Here is a 5,595-nt window from a genome sequence, read left to right as displayed (position 1 = left end):
GCCCCGCTCCGCCTCTGCCCGCCCCGGCCCGCGCCGTGGGGTCGGGGCGGGCCCTGAGGGAAGGGGCGGGCGAAGAGGGACGGGGCCGGTGGAGCGTAAGGCTGCGAGGGTAGGAGGCAGCGGTGGGGTTGGATTGTGAAGGGGGGACCCGGCTGTGGGACCCAACTTCAGTGGAAGGACACAGTTGTGGGGTCAGGCTGTGAGGGAATGACACAGTTATGGGATCAGGCTGTGAAGGAAAGACCCAGCTATGGGGTCAGGCTGTGAGGGAAGGGAGCCAGTTACGGGACCCAGCTGAGGGAAGGACCCAGCTACAGGTTCAGGATGTGGGAAAGGCACAGCTATAGGGTCGGGCTGCGAGGAAGGGAGCCAGTTATGGGGCCAGGCAATGTTACAGACCCAGTTATAGGTTCAGGCTGTGAGGAAAAGACCCAGCCATGGGGTTGGGCTGTGAGGGATGGAGCCAGCCACCCTGCCCAGGCCAAGCTCCATCTTGCCTCCCAGCGCTACCTCTAATCTGATCTCCCTGTAATTCTCCCTGCCCAGCTGTCCCTTCTCCACCCCTCTTATTTTTTTTATATCCCCAATTACTTTAAGTGTCCGGTGAGAAACATACAGGCACACAGCACAGGACTGGGAGCAGGCAAACCCAGGGAGCTGGGGCCGAGCAGCAGGCCACGACCCCACATTGCCCTCTCTGTATGTCTCCCTCGGCACCGCTTTTGATGAGCGATTCCATTTCAAAAAGTCTGTAAAAAAATAAATAAATAAATAAATTGCTATTTCTTGTTTCTACAGCAAACACCAAACACAGTGCTGGGGAAAAGGCACCTCCCAGAGAGGCCTCCCGGCTGATGACAAGCAGGTTGTGTACACGGGCGGAATGAATAAGTGTAACAAGGGCTGTTTATCCATTTATCCGCAGAGCACACACCCAGCAGGACGGACGGCCCTGCAGTGACACCAACCTGAGCTGCAGGATCCTCAGAGGTCACCTTAGGGTGGGTGTCATAGTGTAAAACCCCACGTGAACGGGTCTGAGCGCTGCCTGAGAACAGTTTGTGCATTCTCAGCACACAGGGCTCCTGCCGAGAAGCTCTTCCAGGCCCTTACTCCTCCGCTGCTTAAAAGGTGCTTTTTCTTTCCAGCCTGTGCATCATCACAGGAAACGAACACCCTGATGGGCTTGTGCCAACAATTTAAGTAGCTCATCTTCTCCTGTGGTGCACACCCTCGGATGCTTCCATACACCGCTCTCCTTGCGCTGCCCTTTTAGCTTTTGTTTTGCTACTTTTCTCTCATGCCGTTCTGTAAGATGAGCCTGCATCCTCTGTCATCAGCCTCTGCAGCTCAGTTCCCTCCCAATCTCCCCAGGTGGCATTGCCAGCAAAAAGAAAAAAAGAAAAAAAAAAAAAAAACCAACCAACACAAACAAGTGAGGGGTAGCAGAAGCACCCTGCACTGCATCAGGTTTTGCTGAACCTGTTTCCCTCATGGAAAATGTCTGAAGACCCAGAGCTTTGCACACCATTAGGCCGCTCAGTGGCTGTACCCTGTCTGTCCCCGTCACTGGGGCAGCACCAGCACCCTCATCCCAGCGGGATGCCGAACAGTGACGTGTGTGACAGCTCGTGATTGTAAAAGCCCTTTGCTGAGCTGAAACCCAACCCCTCACACTGCACTGCAACTCTCTTGATGCACTGAGATTTATACTCCTTGTTTGCAGGAAAGTAATTTTAAGCATGGTGAAGTTACTCGCTCAAGGTCATCAAGAGCATAAAAGGGATTCCTGTGCTAGGAGCTGAACAAAGGCATCCTGGCTCCAGCCATGTGCTTGCTGCACAGCTACAGCACTGCAAGACAGCGCTGTGCGTTCCAACAAACACAGGAGCTCTTGTGAGGTGGCCGGCAGCGACGCCATGGCGCTGATCCTTTCCCAGACCATAGTTTAGCAATCTATACAACATAATGAGATGGGCATAATCCAATGTGTGAGCCCTGCGGTGCCATGGCACCTGCCATTCCCTGTACGTGGCACAGTGGTGCTCAGCTCAGGAGGGTTTTGCTCACTGGAGTTGTTTGCATTCCTACCTCTCTGCTCATCTGCATGTGCCCTGGAGTCACCCGTGTTATCTAATTGCCTGCAGGGTCACCAGCACTGAAATTCAGAGCGGGTGGAAAAAAAGGCAGTGATGTTTGATAAACTGCAAAAGATCCCCTTCCCTGCTATTTTGGACCATTGTTTTGCTTAAAGTTGTTTTGAAGGTTTTGTTCTGGTGCTGGGAATTCTCACTTCCTCTTTGTTCTGTCTATTCTCCCTTCCTCTTTTTTTCCCCCCACTATTAAAAGGGAAAGTCTAAAAAGAAAGAAAGAAAAAAAAAAAAGAAAATTAAACGTCAATCCCATCTTTAGATTAAAATTTTCCTTTGACCTCATCACATTCCACCAACATTAAGAAACATGAAATTTCTTGATAAAGCATGCAGCAAAAAGCCGCCGCACCCATTGGCACCTGAGCACGCTCTGCTCACAGCACAGACAGCTCTGCCATCAGCCCTGGGAAAGTGGCTTGGCACAGAACATGCCCACAAAGGGATCAGCTGTAGCTGCAAGTCTTGTGCTGTGTATGCACACGTGCAGAAGGCTTCATGGTTAAACCATGGGCATTTTCCTGTGACTTAAACTTGATCTTCTCTATCTGCTGCCCTACAGCTGCGCACAGTGATGCTGCACCTGACCATGCTTCATCTTCCCCCACCCCAGGCTGCTGTCTCCCCAGCTTGGCAGTGACTGGCACCAGCTTTCCTGATGCGAGCTCTCCTGGGTGAGGCAGTAGCACGTTATCTCTGGGCCGATTTGTAGCTTGCAATGTCATCGTCACGTGCTGTGTCACTTCAGGGTGCACAAGGGCTGGGGAGATGGGGCAGTCCTGCCTCACGGCCTCTCTTTTTTTGGCCCTCCTCCTTCTACTACAAAGGGATGAGGAGCTTCACCTCAGTCTCTCTTGGTCTTCCAATCCTCTCCCCCATCCTGCTGGGCAAGCGGGTGGGGAGGCTCAGCTATTGGCTAAGGGCAACCTTCTGCATCCCAAAACATCAGGCTCCAGGTCTGCCGTGACCAAGGAAGAGAGAAGGCAGCAGGGGCACAACCAAGGGAATTGGCCATTGCATTTCTTAAGCTTTATTTGGGCTAAAATTATACTTTTGAAGAGGGAGCCCCTGGAGGGTTCATTTCTGATATTTGTCTATACTGCTCATAACTTTTTTTTTTAAACACATATACATACATATAAAAGCCATACATTAATGATTTATTATAATTATGTTTATACACCTTTCCAAATCACTTGCCCTGCCTTGCTCAGTACCTCGCTGCTTCCCTGCCAGTTCCCTGGCCAGCAGAACATGTCACCTGATAGCAACAGCAACAACAATTATTCCTTTGCGTTGGGCTGGCACCTTTCATCAGCTCACACAGTGTTTAGCATTGCTCTGCCACACTTCCCACACACCCTCCCTCTCTGCTAGCATGAGAACACAACCATGCTCCTCATCTCTATTCTGTGGGTGCCTGCATTCCACCAGACAGCTTCCCCAAGGACACACGGTGGCATTTCAGCTAGATGTCCCGCTGTTGGTGCTCAAAGCTCTCAGCTCTGGGTGTCCCGGGGCTCTCCAGCAGCCTCTGTCCACTGCTGAATCCACATCTGCAGCTCCCCGGGAATCCCAGGGCCACAAAACCCACTCCTGGGGTTAGGGAGAAGAGCAGTGAGCAGTGGGAGCAACCTGCCAAGCAGAGCCAGGAGACACCAGCCCTCAGAAACTGGGTGAGGAGGCCAGGAAGCAGCTCTGGGCTCCATCACTGCACTGTGTAGTGCTCATATCCTGAGCCAGGACACTAGGCATCCTTCAAAGAAGAGGAAAAACAAACAACTAGGGGGCTGTAACAGCACAACAAACAGCATCCGATTACCCTCATACTGTATGCCCGATCAAAGAATAATTTGGCTGAGGCATCTCCACCAGAGAGACAAAAATACCCCTTACTAAGAGACAAAAACATCCTGGCTTCTGCTGCTCATCCCTGTTGCTGCTAACATGCATGCCTGCTTTTTAGTCCAACTTTGGCAGGCTTCTGCTTCAACCACCGGTTCTTGTTCTGCCTTTCCCTGACACTGAACAGTCCTCCAGTGCTGAGTAATTTCTCCCTGTGATAGTACTCACGCACTGAAATCAAGACAACTCTCCGTTTCTCTGATAAACCAAACAATTTGAGCCCTTCAAGTCTCTTCCCATAAAGCATTTTTCCAGCCCCCACGTTATTGTGCTGGTTTGTGTCTACGCAAGCCCACGTCCTGGCATTTGTGTATCGATGGAAATCTGCAGGAGCAGCCTCCCCCATACAGACACACGCAGAGCTGATGCATTAAGGTTTGTCCCCAGACACACACAGATATGTGCAAGCCCTTGAGCTCGCATGGTGACATTTATGTTTCTTTGTTAGGGACCAGATGAGCATCCATGGGCAACACCAGATGCCCTTGGCCTGCTTTTCCTCCGTAAATTAACTCCCACCTCTGCAGGAAAAAGCTGATGCAGGGCCACCTCTCCTAAAACAGCTCCTCCCACTTAATTTCACCCCAAAGCCAAAGGAAATCAGGCAATAGAGCGAGCCCCCAGCTGAGCCACTGCAAGCCGGGACACAGTTGGCACCTGTCCCCATTACATAGGTGTTATTGCTTTAATTGCTTAACACCTATCCAACACCTGGCAAACCTGCTAGAAAATCCTTAGAGAGCAGCAAGGCGTCAATTATTACTACTGTAATTCTAAACTCACTGCTGGGATTTCTGATCTCCTTCACTGGAAGAGCCTCTGTTCTCACTGTGGGGCTGGAGGGGGGTATCAACAGGTGGGCTGTCTGTCCTCCCTTCCCCATGGAGTCAGTATCGCAGCTCAGGCAGAGGGTGCAGCAGCCTGTTTGTGGTCACCTACAGGCTCTGAGTTCAGGACTCACTCACCTGATCTGCAGTCCCAGCAGGACCCGGACTGAGAAGAAGTCCAATTAAAATTTAGGGCTGGACTTGCATATATATTTTACATTTCTTTCTCGTCGTAAAGCTGTTTGTGTTTGTGTTCCCAGCAGGCAGACCAGTACCCACGTGCTTGCCATCCTGAGCAGGCAGAGGCTTCAACAGTGGGATTCCCAGCCATACCCAATCACCACCTGAGCTGCAAGACACCTGGATGCTATGTTTGACATCACATCTCCCTTCCCATCACTGCCCAGTTCTTCATTCCTTTTCCCCTGTAACAGCAGGGCAGCCCAGATAGCTGGGAGAGCACACACCACCATCACAGCCAGCAGCACCCAGCTCTTCCCAGGCTCCTGGCACTTGGTACAGTCCTTCCTGCTGCCCCACCATACACTCCCCATGGTGGCTTATCAACCACTCCTGTGCAAAGTCCACCATCTCACCTGCTGCAGCACTTTCACCTAAATCCACCACATCCCCCCCCCCCGAAACATTTGAGGAGCCATCCCACATTGCTGACCGCTAAGGAGATACCTTCCAGCAGGGTCGGTGGTGATATC

At 51.6% G+C, this 5,595-nt stretch overlaps 1 long non-coding RNA gene across 1 annotated transcript; it reads left to right on the top strand.

The window, feature by feature from the left end:
• LOC110406890 lies at nucleotides 22-1,380 on the top strand. Its single transcript, XR_002443619.1, has 3 exons — nucleotides 22-109; nucleotides 926-1,001; nucleotides 1,149-1,380. It is a non-coding gene; the product is annotated as an uncharacterized LOC110406890 (long non-coding RNA).

Source organism: Numida meleagris, chromosome 16, assembly GCF_002078875.1.
Source record: "Numida meleagris isolate 19003 breed g44 Domestic line chromosome 16, NumMel1.0, whole genome shotgun sequence".
In the NCBI taxonomy this organism is placed as follows: domain Eukaryota; kingdom Metazoa; phylum Chordata; class Aves; order Galliformes; family Numididae; genus Numida; species Numida meleagris.
The sequence above is the reverse complement of the archived record's forward strand: the minus strand, read 5'-3'. Positions and strand labels throughout refer to the sequence as shown.